The 19,195-nt window shown below is 44.1% G+C and overlaps 1 long non-coding RNA gene across 1 annotated transcript in view; it reads right to left on the bottom strand.

The window, feature by feature from the left end:
• LOC121048675 overlaps positions 1-19,195 on the bottom strand; it is a 66,781-nt gene that overhangs the window by 11,063 nt on the left and 36,523 nt on the right. The window contains exon 2 of the long non-coding RNA XR_006076518.1: positions 11,712-11,768. This is a non-coding gene — a long non-coding RNA (uncharacterized LOC121048675). The remainder of the gene's footprint in view (positions 1-11,711; positions 11,769-19,195) is intronic.

Below are 19,195 nucleotides of genomic sequence, written 5' to 3'. Positions count from 1 at the left end.
TTTTTTTTTCCTCCGCTTCACCGAGTGTTTCTTTTTTTTTTTTTTTTGATCGTCTAATGCTTCGGTCACGACACTAGGTGTGTCTTTCATCCGCCCTGGCCTGGGCTACCGCAGCCGTCACCATTCGATACATTTCGCGTCCCTGTGGTCACGCCGTGCTGGATTGCTTTTTCTTGTTTGCGTTTTTGTGCGCACAAATGGATTTTTGTTGTGGTTCGTTTAAACCTGTTGCAGCGGTAATCGAACGGCTGAAGAAATGAATGCACAATTCTTCTTTCTTTCTTTTCAATTATTAAAAAAAAAAAATAAAGTGACGATCTACTTTTTTTCATCATATAAATATTTCAGAGTTCTCGTTCCGCATGGCGTTACCTCTTGACGTTGCTGTAGTTTACTTGTAAAATACAGTTTTGTTTAAGTCGCCGTTTTCAGAATTTTCGGGAATGTATAGACCCTTTGATGAATCTTTACAACATTTTTTTTTGTATCTCGTCAATATCTGCTTAGAAACACTGGCAATACAAAAATTATGATGATGATGATTGACATCGAGTTAATCATAATAAAGTGGAGAATATGATTAAATGACTAATAGTTTCACGCGAAAGAGGCGTAGGTAAAGCTAGGCAGTTAAAAGGTAGCCTTAATGATCCCGTCTAAAACTCGCAAACGTTCAATGGTTTTGTTGTTGATCTTGCTGGGTTAGTGCTGCTGGTCATCCCCTTATTGTTGTCCACTTTGCGTTCATACGAACGTTACACAGGACAAAACTGCGAGAGGTTCGAGACAAACAAGAACAACCAAGGTTCAAGACAAGCAACAAATTACGTTACGCTTCACAAAACAATATCCGTCACCTATTGATGAAAGGGTACAAGCGTAGGCGACCTGTGAAGAACTCCCAAAGACTTAATGTTGTGTCCGATTTTTTTTTTTATCGTTCCGTTTTTTCCAGTTACAAAGGAAGCCCATTGGTGAGAGTGTCCTAAACTTTCAGAATAAAACTAAAATTTAACTGACGCGATTTTAGAGCAGATATTCGTTGTCGTGTAAAGAGGACGTGCTTAAAATTAAACAAAAAAAAGATATATATTGCTTTTATATTATATTACCAAACAATGTTTAGCATTCACTGCACGGTATATGATCTAAGGGATCTTGCTTTAAAAAAAAAAGTTGTTTCTTGATTTCAAAAATTCACATTTTGTTGCAACTTGCCAGATCTGAACGGTATACACTAGCAATGTGAATAACACGACGTCGGTTTTCCTACGCACAATGCGAGCATGAGTCTTTAAAATTTTCAAACATAAAACAAGGCAGAGCAACACCGGCAGAATCGCGAGTCGACTTGGTAACCAACGTCTAGTAAAGTGGGCGAAATTGCGATTGATATTTTTTTTTGTAACACCAACACTAGCTCGCAGAAAAGATCTAAGAATGTAATAATGTGATGATCTAGTGTATATACCACATAACTGTTTTATATTTTGCGTTCCGTGTGGCGTTATCCACTGACGCTGCTGTAATTTACTTGTAAAGTGTAGTTTTGCTGTGGCGTCGTTTTCAGGATTTTCAGATATATATAGACCCTTTAAAGAGTCCTCACAATATTTTTGTCTCTTGTCAATGTCTACTTTACAAACACCTGCAATACACAAATTATGATGATGATAATTGAAATCAAGTTAATCCTTAAAAAAAAATGAGGAATATCACGTGTATGCACACTGCCTTACAGGTAGTCTTAAATTTATGACATGTCTAGCCTATGCTACATAAATAAATCATTTTAAAAACACACGATACAAAAGTGACCTCTTCATTTGCATCGAATCAGCATTTAAGAAAGTGCATAACAGAACAGCAGGGAAGGTTATAAATACTTAATCCAATTCTGCATCAAGGGGGTATTACTACTTTTGATCGCTAATGAAATTGGCCATGTTTAAAATTAATGACACCTCCAGTCTTTTTTGTTCGCCAATTATTTGTGATGGTCGGCTAGCTCAAGACCGGTTTTTCGGCCATCCCTCGCGCTATGTATGAAAAGCGCCTTGGGCCGGGAGCGTGAAGGCTCTTTCTACTACAATGCTGCCGGCGTCAACATTAATATACCCTTACAAATGAGTTCATCCTCGCAGCAAGCTAGTTACGTTGTCGAGCAGTTTTCGTTTTATGGTAGAAGATAGCAATTAAGAATGACGAATATCTCCGGCCAAGTATGCGCAGGAGTGAAGTTTAAAATGAACCTCACTTTTAGCCAACTCCTCTCGAAATTATGTTGTCATGAAAACGTGACTGCCCCACGGCATTGCAGCACAATCAAACTCCGAGTTTGGTGTAACTAACGTTCGCGTGAAGGCCCAGAATATATATATATATATATATATATATATATATATATATATATAAACGAGCAAAAAAAAACAGAAAAACGGAGAGAAATTGAAACAGGGATTACAAGTATTTTTCGCCCGTCTCGCATTTCAATATCTGTTCTTAACAACGGTGGTGGCGCCTGAATATGCCCACGAAAAAAGAAGTAAAATCTTAAGCCCGGATCTGAACATATCCAACATTCAGTTTCTCACCCTTATTTCGGCAAATGTGTCATTCAGTTGTATACTACACTACTTCGGTACGTGACACGAAAAATGCAGCGGTCAAACCACGTCAGCCTCAAGTATTTGTAAATAGGCTACTATACTGCGTTTCACGATAAGCCCCACCGCAGCTGTCGCGATCTGATAGAACCAATCATGTAGCGCCAAAAGTGCACCGTCACGGCGCGCATCGCCTGTGCACGTTCGCTATCAGCGACTAAACCAATCACGCAAAGTAAATGCAACGCGATCCTAATTTCTTTTTCTTTTCTTTTTTTTTCGTCTTTCCCAGCGCGTGATTAAATAATTTGGTGATAGAGAAAAAACAAGGAGGAAGAGTGCGGAGTGCTGTGACGCAGCACTTTCGGCCTTGCATGGTCGGCCACATCGGGTGGGGGCGTGGGCTGAAATCGGACCCAAAGTGAAACGAAGCATAGCTTCTGAGCATCAACCTGGAAAGACGCATGCTCTCGCAAGTTCGTCAGCTTCTTGCGCAGGGGTTTCGGTGACGTCAGAACACCAAGCACTGATTGGCGCTGATTGGGTGGATAGTGGGTGGGCCTCAAAGCAGCTAGCATTGATGTCTACCCAATAGGCTCCTTGCATTGACGTCACATCGCATACTTTTGCACACCAAGAAAAAGGAGGAGAGGGAAGTTGCTTTTGTAAGAAATTTGAGTGACAGGTTAATCTTCTATAATCTTCTGGGGGGACAGTAGCGACGCCTGTACAAATCTGGAGGGCACAAAGGAGGATCCTGATAAGAAGGGAGCTCCTTCTTCCCCTTTTCTCTGGAGGGCATAGGAAATGACGTCATGTGCAAAGAGCCTATGCCCTTCCAACCAGAGCCAATGAAAGCTCGGCGTTCTGACGTCACTTCCACCCTGCGCAAAAAGCAGACGAACTTCTACTCCGCACATTCTCAACCCGATGCCGGTGAAACTCAAATTCGCCCTAGCACCCGCCACATCTCGCGGTAAAATAGTTGTTGATAAATCCCACTTATATTTTAAAGAGTTGCGTAACAATACATTTCGGAGGGGCTTACAACATCGACAGCCACGGCACACCAAACTCCCAAAAGATTGAACACTGATACGGGTCGCAGAACAAGAGTTTCGGCATAAGTTATTTCGTTACGATGAATTGAAAAATTAATCGCGGCGTTAACGAAGTTCCCACGTTCGGTCACGTTTTAAAGGCGAGGCGATGAAATTACTCGTCGTGAAAGGTTGCTGGGGGCGCCCGCACTTTCTTCGTATACTCTCTCGATGGAGGCGGCTCTCTTTGCTGGGATGCTTAGCAGTCAACCCGGCGTCTGTCGCTCCAGAACTGGATTCCCAGCTGTGCCCTGGTGGCTTCCCCAGCCCTTATAACGCGTTCGGTTCGCGTACCTTTTACCAGACACAACTAAACTGCGGTGATGAAGATGTTTATATTGAAAGAAAGTGTCCGTTCTCATCGTTCAACTGGAAAATCCTAAGTAATAGATAATCCTATGCTAAATAACGTATTTTTAAATGCACCATTTAATTCATTTGTGTTGTCCTTAGCACTATGTTTTGTAAAATCCGTAGGATCTATCGCTTTCAATACAATGCCTTATAGAATAGGCACGATGGTTATACTCCCTCGGAGACACTGCTTTTCGCACTTCTGCATCGCAGCAGTTTCCTAGTACTTTAGTTCCTTTCAATACTATTAAAATCTCAGTCCAGGAAACCAACGTTTTATATTTTTAAAACGCTCGCGTCATATATGACGAATGCCAAGTTAATTGTTTTGCCAACTTTCATTAATTGTTTTCTTCCTTGGCGAATCTAGAGTCTATCTGCCAAATTTTGTTTAATTACTGGATCATCTTAGGTCAACAAAGACTAGCAAAGCCCTATAAGAGGTAATATGATTTAGTTAAGTTACTTAGTGGATATTCGCGATGGGTCAGCTTGAAGATACATGAATCGACGTAGAAAGGGCGGGACATGACAAAGCAGCTGACAAAGCACTTTGCTTTAGTACACTTCTTCATATGTGTAGTCGTCTTCTACAGAGGCGGTTCACATATACAAAAAATAACTATTCGTTTGAAATATTATGTTCACAAGGAAATTGTAAAATGTATCGTTGCCCACTGGCAATAATGAGTTATCCAGAAACCGCGAATACTGTTGTTGTTGTTTTTTCGCGTGGAGAGCCAAGGACGATGTCCTAACACATTCCTCCCCGGGTTCTTCGACGGCGACTGCCTCGAGCATCTCACGTGTAAAAGGATTCTTGTTTGTTGCAAGAATACTGATGTTGCTGAACGCTGCACTGCATTAGCATGTCTCACAACGAGGTGGTAAATGACCTGCTGCTTTGCCCTTCGCAAATGCTGCATGTTCCCTAATTCTTTTGTATATGCATCGGCCTGTTTGGCCTATGTAACACTTAGCACACGAAAGGGGAAAGTAATAAAGAACTCCCCTTTGGCACTAGGCATATTTTGTTCTGTGAGAAGTGTCGCTATTTTTTATTTGGTTTGTATGCTGGTTAATTATTTTGCACATTTGTATGCCTTGTTTGGTGCTCAGCGAACGACTTAAACGTTCTGTCTTCCTGCGATCTTTTTTTTTTTCTTGTGAGTAATCAATTTTGTGAATGCATGGTATATATGACTGGGCGTCAAACAAAGCAAATAATTCCGTTGTCCTGTGGAAAAGTGTACATTGGGCAAACGGGACGATGTGTTAACGACCGGGCGAGGGAACATTCTCTGTCCCTTCGCTCCTCCCCGTCTGGCAACCTAGCGGTCCACTGTGACAGATGTGCATGCTCTCCAATGTTTAATGAAATCAAGATTTTAGCCCGACATAAAACTAAGTATGCTCGGGAGATTGACTAAGCTTTTTTATTCCCATCCATGACGCGGGCATGTGCATAAGCGTTTCGTCACGTGCCCTGGTTAGTGATGAGATGAATTTGATAAGAAAGGCGGTTAAATACGTGTAACCATGTGTCGGCTTGATTGGAGGATGACGTGTTATCGGGTCGATTGCTTGTATGTTTGTCTCGTTTCAAGTTTACTTGCTGACTGGCGAAGAAGCAAAACTTTCAGTTGTAAGTCAGCGCTGCGTCTGTGTTTCCTTTTACTGGTCCTTCGTCTTGTTTGCGCTGTTTTAACCCATTCAATATGACCATCAACCAACTCGCCAAACTTTACACCTTGTTGCAACTAAACAAGCAGCCATGAAGATACTCGAGAAAAAAAAAAGCTAAACAAGCTTTCAACAACAATCAAGAAAAAGAAGGAAGGACACCTGCAAGTCTTTTAATTGGCGAAAACCCCGAAACAAGATGTACCTTTTCGGGCAATTGTGTCAGAAAGAAGAACATGGCATGTACATCAGTGAACTTTCCTGACAAACAACCCGTCCCTGATAAAGTATAACGATCCTTAAAGGATCAAAATTTCAGAAGATCTTATCACATACCTTCAGAAAAAACAAAACAGATGCCACCTTAAGATCCTCCATCGATACCCAAGACATCTGTTACTACCTACGTAACGCTTACGAAAATTCTTCGAGACACTACCGAGGCGCAAGGCGACATTCATTTCCAAAAATTCCCCTTGGAGTGAATTCGGACTCCTTTTTTTTTAGAGCTGTTACGTTTATATTTAACAGCGAAAGTGGTGGCGTATGAAGATCAAAAGTATGTACAAAAAAGTACGGTAAGTATTGGATCTCCGGCGGCGCCTTAAATATTAGTGAAAAGACTAAACTTGCAGGCGAGCTGGTGGTAGCTAATCATGTTCTTTAACACCCGAGACTCTGGCACAGAAAACGAAAAAAAAATATTTTAGTCGAAGGAACATGAAAAAAGGTTGAACACCTTAGCCTTTTGTGCATGTGTATGTTCTTTGATTTGAAAATGCTTTCAACAGAGGAGAGCTTTGCGTAGAAGGTAGATGGGAGTGGCTGTGTGGGTATATATATATGATGCTTGAGAAATAAACCAGTAAGTTGAGTTTGAGACGTTCCCTTCTGTGTCTGTTTTTTCGACTAAAGTTTTTTTTTTCTTTTCTGGCCCACGGTTTTAAGTGTTAAACGACATGAACAGCCTTAAATATGTCATCTTCATCTGCCAGCATGCGACAGGATCATTCAAATAACCCAAATCACACAAGAATTAAAGGTATCTTTAAGTACGTGGATGATTTCTTAGTACTCTATGCCGCAGAGATAGGTGAGCAGAAAGAAGTATACAAAGAGAAGACTATGAGATATTTCAAGAAAGCTGTCCCGATTTGGTGTTCACACATAAATTAAACGTAAACAATTAATAAAGTTCCTAGTTCTCGCGATAGCATTTAAACAAGGACACGTTTGCTGGAGCTACGAACCCCGGCCGGGAAAGGGGTTCCTTCTAATTGCTTCCGGGCAGTCGAGAACTATCAAGAGCAGTGCTGCCAGCACAGCGCTTTCCTCTGCCCTCAACAAATATTGTAAACATCAACATGGTCCAGGGTTGGAAAAACATATTTCCAGCCTGCGCGATGCAGGATACCCGACAACGCTCGTATCTGTGAAAACATTTACAAGAAATTGAAACGCACAACGGCTCCAAATAAAAAGGAGATACTCGAAGAATGATCGCTGTTATGCAATACATTCACGGGAGCACCTACAAGTTAAAAATGAATGCCGGAATACAGTACATTCAAGTCGTTTGCTCAGCGCCAAACAAAGCATACTCTATGCCAAGAGGAGTTAGCCAGTCAACAAACCCAATGAAGACATGCGGCACTTCCCACACAACAAGATACGCCCAATGCCAAATATAAACTTTGTGTTGTTTATTTATTTTATTTTTGCATGTGCTAAGTGTTACATTGGTCAAACAGACCGATGCATAAACGACAGAATTAAGAGTCATGCAGCACCTGTAAGGGGCGCATCAGCAGGCCATTTATCAGCGCATTGTAAGACGTGAAAATACAGTGCAGCATTCAGCAACATCACCAATCTTGCAACAAACAAGAATCTTTTTGCACGCAAGCTGCTCGATCGAAGAATACGTTGGGGAATGTGTTAGCATCTCGTCCATCCCTATCCACACCAAAGAAAAACAGGACTTTCGGTGTGCCATGCCCAGATAACTGGCAGGAGGAGCGGACAACGGAAGATCTAATAATTTCCTTTTGTAATTATTATTTCAAACCAATAGTTATTTTGCGCATATGTGAAAGGCCTCTGAAAAATATGATTACAAATACGAAAAAGAAGCGTATTAAATAAAAGTTATTGGATAGTTGTTAGCTGTTTTGTCTTGCCCCGCCATTTTTACGTCTATTTCTGTAAGTTGAAACTGACCCATTAACATATAAGAGGTCTGTATCAAGCAATAAATGGTATGGAAGTGTGATGGTAAACGGAACAGAATTCATCCCGGTCTTGCGTGTGTTTGTGTGTGCGTGCGTGTGTAGGTGCGTGTGAGCGTGTGTGTTCGGGTTCATATCACTTTTTTTGAATTTTAATGTTAATATTAGAAACATATCCACACATATATTTTGATGATATATATCGTAAGAAATGCGCTTTATATGTGAAGATGTGGTTTCGTTTATTCCTAATTCCAATCACTCGGTAGAAAAACAGTGGTTCCTTGAACCTCTGCTAATATCCAGTTCAATTTATTAAACTGATATGTTATTGTTTGTCGGATACCTTAAAAGCATTGCTAAATAAGTGAAGCTTTGGTTCTTACCCGGAATATCTTAATTTGCTTAAAATGGTAGAAAATGCGCGCCGGCCTATATAAACTTATTCGATGAACAAGTCATGTAAAAAGATTATTCTGGCATTCTCACTTACGTATCATCTTTTACATTTTCAATAATGATGCTGCAGGCAACAACTGACACAAAACTGTTTCACGATACATAGGTCGTTTAAATTAATTACGCGAACCGCTCCATCGATGAACATGATACGGCGAGGTAGTACACAAAAGCCAATCTTCGAAGCTAGCCGTCGCCTATAACAGCTCGAATAAAAACACAACGCGAGTTAAGAAACCATTTTGAAAGTGACAATAGATTTGGGACAAACGAGAGTCCATTTCGGCGTAGAATAGGCGAAAATGACTGCGGACTCATCTACCATCGTCTCTCCGTGGCCCGAACGGCCGATCGAAACAAGCCCTGTCGCATTCCCTCTCTCCCCCATTTGATTGGTTCGACCAATGAGGGCCGGCGTAAATATTTAAACTGCGTTCGTGAATCGATATTTCGAAGTTCCTCCCCTTCCGCTTCCTGTTGCGAAGCCGAGCGAGCTGCTGGGTTTGGCCTCCTGAACCAGAAAAAAAATCCCCACTATTGGGGTCAAGTTGCGTCAGGATGTAATTTTAGAGATCACTTGCTGTTGCGAGGGGGGTTCACGGAGCGCGACCTTCATAATCAACATTGCTTAATAGAGAAAGCGCGTAGCGTGAGCTAACGAGTCTGCTTTACATCTCACTATTCCTGGCAAGACGGACACAATTCTTTACCGACTGCAGAGAGCTTGCAAGGGAGTATACAGGTTGCTGGGCCGCAGCTCGTGCCCATTATTTATCTTTATTGAGCAATACACTGGTTCAAAATTCTGGTTTCTTGACGAAGACTATGCAGCACACTTCTTTGATATACATAGCCGACATATGTATAGGGGCTTCTCGCTTTATGTATATAGTTGCTTCATCTGGTGTCTACGCGTGTTATTTCGCCGGTTCACTGCTACAAGTATGCAGTAGCAGAATGTATACGGACCCGATTACTAATTTCGTAAACAGTCCTCGTAGTAGAGCTGGTTTCGCGACCAGGTATAACTGTTGTTTCTAATTCCTCAGGAACGACGTCGTGATTCGCTTTGAACGGACGAGTCTCACTCCTGTGCGAACACCATATCTGAAAGCAAATCAATCGCCGTAACAGGAAGGGGAAAACAAATTTCAGGCAAAACCACGTACTTTTTTTTATTTTTCTTTAAGAGTTTCGAAGAGCAGAAGTGACATACGAGCCATGTCGTTTAGCTCCCGCTACAAATACCAAGCGGAAAGCAGAGGCAACTCTTTGTGCGTTTTAATTTAGCTACCAAAGTTCCGATTCTAGTTGAATCACAACTTGAATCACAGCAACCGTTGTGGTTCTCAAAAGACTTTAATGAGTACAGTTGTGCAAGCCACAACATTGTCGGCCAAATCAGCTCTCGGCAATTATGTTTTCGGTATCCCTCAATTGATTATTAACCGGACTACGTCGGACGGAAATCTCTTTTGAATTCGACCTTATGAAGCCATGCTCTTTTGAATACCGAGCAATCCAGTTCACGACGACAGTTATGAGCTTTTCAACAAACTCCCGTCCTTGAATCGCATTAAAATTGGAATGAATCAAGGTCCAAGCCGACGGGGCGCTATCGTGCTCCCTCTTCTCGGCGAATCTCCATCGTCGCGGCGCACAGCTCCACTCCAAGCATTCGGCGAGAACACGCCGTCCCTGCGCAACGCACGCGGCGGGCGCATGCTGGCCGGGGCAGCCATTTTTCCTCGGCCTTTCGACGTGGCGCTCTGCCTCGTTCATCACTGCCAATGGCGGCCTTAAAAATCCATTGTCGTCCACTGCGCATGCGCGCCCTCCTGAACTTCCCCGCTTCCGTCTTTCTCCCTCCCCGTACCTCCTCGCCCTCAGTTCTTACGATACACTCGCCCTCTTGGCTGCGACCAGGTTTGTTGTGGCATCTTTTATCGATGAGTAAGCGGTGCCTGTGCGTCGTTCTTCGCCACCATCCTCGCGCGTATACGCGTTTGACCATGTAGCCGGCGAAGATAGGGGCAGAGGCACCACGGGATGGTACTCGTGCAGGAAAGGAGAAAAACGGCAAGAGACGAGAGATACAGAACGCTTCTCCGGGGTCCCCCCCTCCTCTTCTGCTTCAGAACACGCTCCCTTTCTTTTGCGCCCTCTCTCATTCCCAGCTACCCTTAAATTATCTCCGAGACGTGGCAGAACGGGAATGATTGATTATCAGTCGGCACACCGGTGCTGCTGGCACTGCCTCTGGCTGCTGCTGCTTAATTATAATTTTTCTTTCCCCTTCTGCTTTCGGGGACCTCAGACTTTCTGATCACTTGTTGATGCTCCTCGCGGACGATTTACTCTTTCTGCTTTTTCGGTTATGCAGTCCTCGCGCCTGCTTTCATTTTTTTTCTTCTGTTTTCCACATTTCGTCCGCAAGTTGTGTCGTCATGTCATGGTATATACAAGTATTTCATTTGGCGAAACTTTTTTTTTTCTTCCCGTCTTTGGAAATTAAGCCAGCCGCGAAAGAGGCGGCTAATTTTTCTTTTTCTCACCGCTGAAATTATTTTCTTCGTAAAACAATTATTTTTATCTTCTCCGGCTTCATAATTGCGTGTCATCGCGGCAACTAATTATAAGAAGAAGAGGAACGACCGCTGCACTGCACTTGTATCAGCGGTTCAGCGCTCCATCCGAATATGAAGCAGCTGGAGACTCCGACAAAAACACCTGCTCTCGAAGACTAAGTGATGCCAGTTTACCGTCCTCGAAAAAAACGCACTTAAACAAACAAAACAAAAAATACCTTCAGAACTTTTTAAAAAAACCGATATCAGTTCCTACCGAGATTTTTTCAGTTTTTTCCTGTCGCGTGTTTTTACTAAAATCATCTACTTAAAAAAAATTACTGCGTACATGTGTTAAGTCGACTTTATCTTGGTTTTATGACACTATAGGGAGGTAAGCAAACATTCTTCGATTTTAGCATGAATACAACCACGATACCTCAGAAATAATATGATCGTTGTGGTTAATTTTAAATACCGCCAGTATAATGCCTCACGAGCCCTTGAAGAGCCAACCACACCAATCGGCGGTAAGAACATGAAAAAAGACAATTCTTTAAATATGTTCTTTTTTAATCTGAATTGTATAAATAAAAAGTCAGATTACGCATTCTCGCAATGACGACTGCGACATCGTAGACGACTTTTTTTCGTTTCCTTGATTTTGTTATTTGTAACAAAAAAGACCGGTAATCCAACTAAATGTATTATTACCCAACAGGCTTGTTGATTCCAGCGAGCCTTGTCCTCCAGCTTCCCTTGCAGGCGCACCTGAGTAGACAAGAACATGAAATTAAAATACGTTTGCATAGTAAACAATTTAGCAAAGGAAACTACTTTCCTACTTACAACCGTATTTAAATAGGGAAAATCGATGCCGTGTCCCCAGATCCCGCTTACTTTCAAACTGGACCCATAGCCAGAGGACATGCTCCATTTTGGCGGTCATTTGTGGGTGTGACAAGGGGTGCTTGGCTCCTTATTACCGTTTCATTATAAGCTTTACCCTGTCCATGGACATCAGGTTCTATACGGCATGTCTTCGACAAACCCTGTCTGCAGCTTTTCCAACCACGGTAATGCAACATCCCTTCCCTCCTTGACGATGCTAAATATTTCAACACAGTCAACTTTCAGACAACCAATTTTGCTCCAGAACGACTTAACAGTGAACCGATGAACGACATGGCAACCCCGTTCTTAGCTCTCTGTTTGAAATACGCAAGGCAGCATCGGAACGATCACTCTGAGTTGCATATAAGAGTAGATAACCCGAAGAAAGAAAAGATATATGGCGCAGCTCGCAGTAAATAATTTTATCGCGCACTAAGTGATACAGGAGGCGCCATTGTATGAACGATGAATCAATATGTATCACACTTCTCGAGTCTCGGAGGTGTCGTATACTGCTTAATTCAATTCCGCATACTAAAAAGAAAGAAAAAAAAAAAGAACAGGACGCAGTAGTATTGATTAATTATTGTACATATTGTTTCGAGGTTGAGAATGTATTAAAGTCGGAAATGGGTTCGCTACTCGTGATCGAAGGTTTATACAACTTTGCTTCGTATTTTTTTTTATTATTATTATTGACATAAATACGAGTTAATGTATATTTATGAAATGATACTTTTATTTCTGCTCGCTCGACCTTGTTTTTATAACTCGAAGATTCTATCTCGTCCGCGAAAGAATCTGGTCACTGATTTGTAGGCACAAATGACACAACCCTTAAATGAACGCAAAGAAGCACCAGGGTTCGGCACTGCACAGTGGAACCTAATCCCACCCCCTGTTCAGACGGAAAGCGACAGCCTATTCGTCTCGCTTCACAGACTGGTACTGCAGAATTCTAACAAAAACGACAGAAAAGCTTTAACGCTAGTACAAAGTACACGGAGTCCCCGTCGCGGCCTATTTTGACGCAAGCGCCACTTTCCGTAGCCACCCACCCACACACACACGTACACGCACACACACACACACATATACTTTCCAGCAACGCTTTTGTTTCAACAGAGTATACGTGCATGGGTACAGGCGCGGGTACATGGAACTATATATATCCCTACAATCTTGGCGGGGCCGCAGGACCTCACGTGCAAGCGCGTCATTATATACATACTGCATGTTCCCAAGTTTCTCTCGGCCTCGAGCAGCGCCCTCCCTCGCTCTCTCCCTTCATTTTGTCCCTCGCTCTTTGCACGCGCCCTCCTCGCCCTCTGACCAAACTGCAGCAGCGAGTGCGTGCGTGTGCGTACCCCGTGCCGACCACGGTCGTTGATCGATGATGTGAAAACGTTGCGCCGGACTCCCCAACAACGAATTCGCTTCTCTCTTCCTCTCTCTCTCTTCGGCCGACTCAGGTGAGTGGTTTCTCGGCCTCTCCTCCTTCCTAAATCTTTGTTGTTGTTATTCTTCTTCCCTTTCCGAACATTTGCTTCTCACGGCTTGCCACAGCCCTAGCTTGCTGGTCGCCCCAGCACGCCGAGTCGACGTCCCTTCAATGTAATTTCTCGACTTGTGTATACATTCGGCGCAATCTATTTGCCAAGTTTCGCGTTAGCAAGTGCTGATGTATTCTCGAAGAAGACAGTGATACCCTTCGATAGGTGGAGGCGAGAACAGATTGGGAGCGTGTGTTGAAAGAGATGCGGAAACGTGGCGCGTATGAAACCAGTCTCGAGGCTCTTATATGTGTGTATCGCACTCTGCTTCCCACAATTTCATCTGAACGAAGCTTCCTCTTATGCAGAATGCGGCACCATCTCCTTCGCTCAGCTATATGTCCATGTATTATCTCCGTGGTCACCACTACGCTCTTTTGAGGCGGCAAGTGCCTACCATAAGCGCAATACAGGATGAACTTGACTCTCAGTTGACGTGGTCTCAAGCATGGTTACGTGCAGGAGATTACGTACATTTTCTAGTATTGATGCGAACCATTCTGGTTTATTTTTTTATTGAAATTCCCTGTACAAAGGCTAAGCATATTAAAAATATATACATATATATTAAGAAACACAAAGGCAAGGACGTATTAACCCATATACCTAACCAAGTCAAGCACGATGTCGGCAAAATCTGATACAAAGAACTCCAAAGAAAGAGTCAGCAAATCTAAAACCTCGGAGTGCTCTCAACCATCTGAAATATCCAAGGACCTGATTCACTAAAACAGGTCGCACGAAAAACACATTCCAAATAGAATACGACACAAAATCATGACTGTCTGTTATTGGAGAACAAAAAATCGTCAGTCCCAAGGGGTGATTAACTGAAAACTAACTCTTGGAAACAATCGCTTCGTTAAAATATAATCATACGCATGCCATTTGAACACGTAGATAAATTAAATGAGAAAAGGAGAAGAGAGCCTGCAGTGACGTCAGACTGCCCAGCTCTGATTGGAAGAATTAGTGGGTCCACGCACAGGCTACCTGATTTTGTCTCTCTGTCTTTCTCCAATTAGAAAGAACAAGAACGCCGTCTGCCTTTCTCGTCTCGCAGGGTTTGGCGTTCGAATGCCAAACGTCGACTGCCGGCGTTCGGACGCCAGACGCTGCGCGAGGAACAGACGACATGTTCTTGTTCTCTCATAACTGAAAGGACACAGTGAGACAAAGTCAGTTAGCCTTTGCGTTTACCACTAATCCTTCCAAAAGGAACTTGGTGCTGTGACGTCAGCGCAAGCTACCGTTTTTGCCTCTTTTTTTTTTTTTTTTTTTAGCTTCTCTCCGTACAGGCGCCCGCGACGGCTGGCGGACATATGACGGAACTTCAAACAGCACTACAAAACTATATGGACATATATATATATATAAAAGTTTTACCCAAAATGTAACATATTTTACAACGCAAAAAAAAAAAAAAAGTATCAAGGAATCGCGTTTGAAATATCTTGAAGTAGAACCTTGCATTCATAATTTAATAGTATATATACTTTGTATTAGATCCCAGCCCCGATGCACATATACTGTGCGACGCTTACAAGAAAGCTGCGACAGACGCCGCGGAAAGCGCGTCGAATCTCATGTAAACACATCCGTTCCGACGTTCACTCGCCCGTTTTCGCGGAACATGGCATGCAGATTTTTGTTTTTCTCGCCCCGTACGAGGTACTATACGTGTGTATACGGCGAGCGTAATCGGCGTATCTCCTCCCACTGTCCCCTCGTTTCACGCCGGCGCGAATCGGACGACACGAAGAAAAGACGAGCTGAAAAAAAGTGGAGGAAGTCACTATACACCACGACGGCAACTCGCTCAGCTTGCAGTTGGCAGGGACTCATTTTAAGACGCCGCTCCGCGAACTGCGCATATTTTGGTGGCATTCGAAGATCGGGACCGGCTATTTGGAGGATAGCCGGACAGCCCGCCCCGTCCTGTACGTCCCGCTGGGCTTCAAAAGCCACACTGGTCAGCGGGCGAACGCGCACACTGGTCAAGCGTTCGTCCCCTCCTATAGAGCATGGAAAGGGGCGACCGCACTGGTCAGCTTTGTTGTCGCGAGGACTAGTGGGGTGCCTCGCGCATCGATGGTCTTCGGGACTCTGGACTAAGGGTATCGATGAATGGACCTCTGCGTTTTGGCGAACAGCCAACCTACAGGGACCATGAAACAGAGCCTATTATGGTGGTGAACCGAAATTATTCATTTATGCCTCGTAAGATTACGTGATTATGACGTTATCGGGATGTAGGGTCTGAAAGAAATGCGGATAAACGTCAGCACCAGTTTTGAAGAAAAACAAAGAGTAAAGCAAACAGGAAAAGAAGAAACGGGAAATGTTCTTGAAGACTGGAATGTTGTGTTTTCTGGTTTTCTTCCAGATCCAAAAAGTTTAGTTAAACGTAGATCTTGGTCAATTGCTTGCTCGTCGGACTTTTTGATTTCTTTATTTATTTACTTGCACGAACTTTAAGTGGTCATCTGAGGAACAAAACAAATGATTAAGAAGGGGCGACAAACGAGTAAGCTTTCTACAGAGGGTGGGAGCAATAATGTTGTTTAACTTCTCTATTTTAATACTTTCTTCTCTGCGAAGTATATCGTCCCTGCTTAATAGACCGATCTCACCAGTCAATTTCCTTGCACCACCGCTGTCGACATGCATTGTGGGAACTGTAGTCTTTCTGGACGCGCTACAGCCCCGCCGCGGGTCTGCGCGAGCACAGCACGAGACGACACCAGCAGCCTCGCACACTGGCACCTGGCTTCTGTGAACTACAGTTATGGCGGCGTCAGGCCTGCGTGGAACGCATAGTAAGATCGGTCCATTGCGGGGTCAAATGATAAAGCTCAGATCCCAAATACAACACCGTCGGTGTTGCCTTTTGATTGACCCCTGGTGATTGCTTCACCTATACGCCAAGAAAGTGAGAGGGAGGAGGAGGCGAAAGGGGGCAGGGACGTCAAAGCGCCGATCTCTGGTTGGAAGAATTAGGGAGAAGGCCTAAACCTATCTCAGCCTTTGTCTTCACTGCACTTTTCGAACGCGTTCGAATGCGAGAACCATTATGAAATACAGCGCGACTAGGACAAAGAGACGAGAAGGCACAAGACAGGTCATGTAGCGCTTGTCTTGTGTTTTCTCGTCTCTTTGTCCTATGTCGCGCTGTATTTCATTATGAACTCACACCGACTCGCCCAATTGTCCATCTTGCGAGAACCAAACGCCGGACGCCGGCGTTCCGCGTTCTAGCGCGTTCAACGAGTGCAGCGGAGACAACGGCTGCTAGCTTCATCTCACTAATCATTCACACCAGAGCTCGGCACATAGTGAGCAACGATACCAACCTTCGTTATATGCACAACAGCGATATATTGAATTAATAACCCACTGTGTGCAATGAATACTGCAACACCGAAAAGGTCGAGCATGCAATAATCACCAGACGCTGGCGTAAATTACTATTATCCGCTATCGAAAATCTATGCGGAAAGCAATTCGTCTGCTTGTTGCCAAGGAGTTGTGGTGACGTCAGAACGACGCCGAGCACCGATTGGCTCTGATTGAAGGATAGTGGGCGGACCTCAAAGCGAGCTGCCTCGAGGTCTACCCACTAATCTTCAATCAGAGCCAATCAGAGCTCGGCGTTCTGACGTCACCAAAACCCGTGACAAAGAAGCAGACGAACTTGCGCTCCGTATAGTCAATGACATCTGAAGAAACGCAAGGCGTAGCTAGTCCCGAGCGCTCTATTATCATTCCGCAGCAAACAGATCGCGGCATCCGCGGATAAGAAGGCCGAACAACGATTCACAAAGCCAGAGGGGTGATCATAAGAGGCACAACCCTTCGTTTCTTTCGCTTGTCATCGACAGACCTTGGCAGAAAGGCAGGAACATGACGGACGACGGAGACCGACTTTTCGAGATAGATTATTATTAGTGCAGCGATATCGCCCAGCATCTCCACATATATTATGATCAGATGGGAACCACGCGGAGAAAGGGTTACATGAATTGCTTTTATTTGGTCAAAGTAGCTAACAAGTCAAATCTGCACCACAACTTTTATTGCCTATAGACGAATACCATTAAGCAACACGTCTTCTCGTGGATCACACACTTTCGACTGCTATAGCCCAAGCAAAACCGATGAATTTTTCCGTAAAAGTCAACAGAAAAAAACTCGCATAATTTTAATATCGTCTCGTTCGTATTTTGCCATTACTTTGATTTATTTAGTTAATGACAACTAAAAAAACACAGGGCGTAACCTATTATGTTAATTTATGCTTCTTGTTTCTTGATTGGGTCTTGGTGTCTCTTATCGGCCGACGTAGCATTCTCATTGGCCGCGGAGAGTTAATAAGATGCTCGGTATACTAGCCGCAGGAATGACGACTATGTTTGGAGAAACCCCAATCATGTTCGAACGAGTCTGCAGGCAGTTTTTACGACCCATATAACCACCGTCCAAGGAAGAAAGTCCCTGCAGACTGTCTTTTGTACGATGTTTCGCTGTCTCAACAGCTTCCAACAACGCCTTTTTTCACGCACTAAATGTGTGAGTTTTTTTGTGTGTCTGTACATTGTTTGTTGCCCCCACCCCCTGTAATGCCTGATGGCGAAGTAAAGATAAAAAGAAAGATAAAGAACGAAATATATCTTAGCTCTTCTGCGGATGCTCCAGCACGGTGCGTTCTTGGATCGCTCCAGATCCACCCAGAGACATTCCACGTACGATATAAAAATAGTTGACTGCACCAACAAACAACAACAAATAATACCTTGCCTGATTTTGATGAGTCCAGCTTCTTTGCTCTCGCTCTCGCGTGAATAATCTTTTTTTATCGGCTAAACCAAACCTGCCAGTTCCGCCACGGAAAGGAGCGAAGACGCGAGCTGTGCCTCGGTCCGCAGATATAGATAGCGGTCTTCTGGCGCGGCTCTGCCTCGCTGCCGACTGTATCGGGTGTTCGCGGCGGGTGCACGGGGTCCACGGAGGAGCCGCGGTGTGCGCATCGCGCCGAGGCTTCAGCGCACATCGGCTCCACCCCCGCCCGGAGTAGCGCGCACAAGTGCCGCAGGGACGGCCGTCGGTGGTGGTGGGCGCCAGCGTCCATGGTTCCGCTGTTTCGCCCGGAGGAAAAGCCGCCGGGATATCAGGCAGTCATAACTTATTCACGTGCAGAACCTGGTTCCAGAAGCCATTAATTTGAATTTAATTAAGGTTGATTGCGCAGGCGGCTTCCTTCAGTGGGTGGCGAAGCGATAAGGTCGAACCGGAGCGAGCCCTGCATGCCGCGTGGAGGATCTCGGTGTGCGCGAGAGCGCGCGTACGTGTCTGTATGCGCCGCTGACTTTGTCTGGCCATCTGTATATATGTGTATGCGCGCGCACGCGATTTTACCTTCTTTTTTTTATGTTTCGTTGCACCGCCTTCTTCGGGTTTCGGGTGCCGCCGCTTGTCAAGTTGAGGGGCGCAAACGGAAGTGACGCGATACCTGGTATTTGTCTGCCTGTCCCCAACTAAACATAAGTAGTTTTTTTTTTTCCTTGAAGCAGATACGAGTTTATGTATTTTTATTGCGCTGCAATCAAAGACGGAGTTACAGACGAATCATCGAAGGCGGGCTGACAAGCGCAAAAGTCAGCTTCAAACCCAGTGTATGTGCTTATACGGTATTATGCGTACACAATTTTTCATCGCTATTTTTTTCTTTTTTTCTTATAGCAGTGCGTTGAA

The sequence above is a fragment of the Ixodes scapularis genome, unplaced genomic scaffold (assembly GCF_016920785.2).
Source record: "Ixodes scapularis isolate PalLabHiFi unplaced genomic scaffold, ASM1692078v2 PGA_scaffold0__279_contigs__length_252992795, whole genome shotgun sequence".
Lineage (NCBI taxonomy): Eukaryota > Metazoa > Arthropoda > Arachnida > Ixodida > Ixodidae > Ixodes > Ixodes scapularis.
Note: the sequence above shows the minus strand (reverse complement) of the source record. Positions and strands in the feature narration are given on the sequence as shown.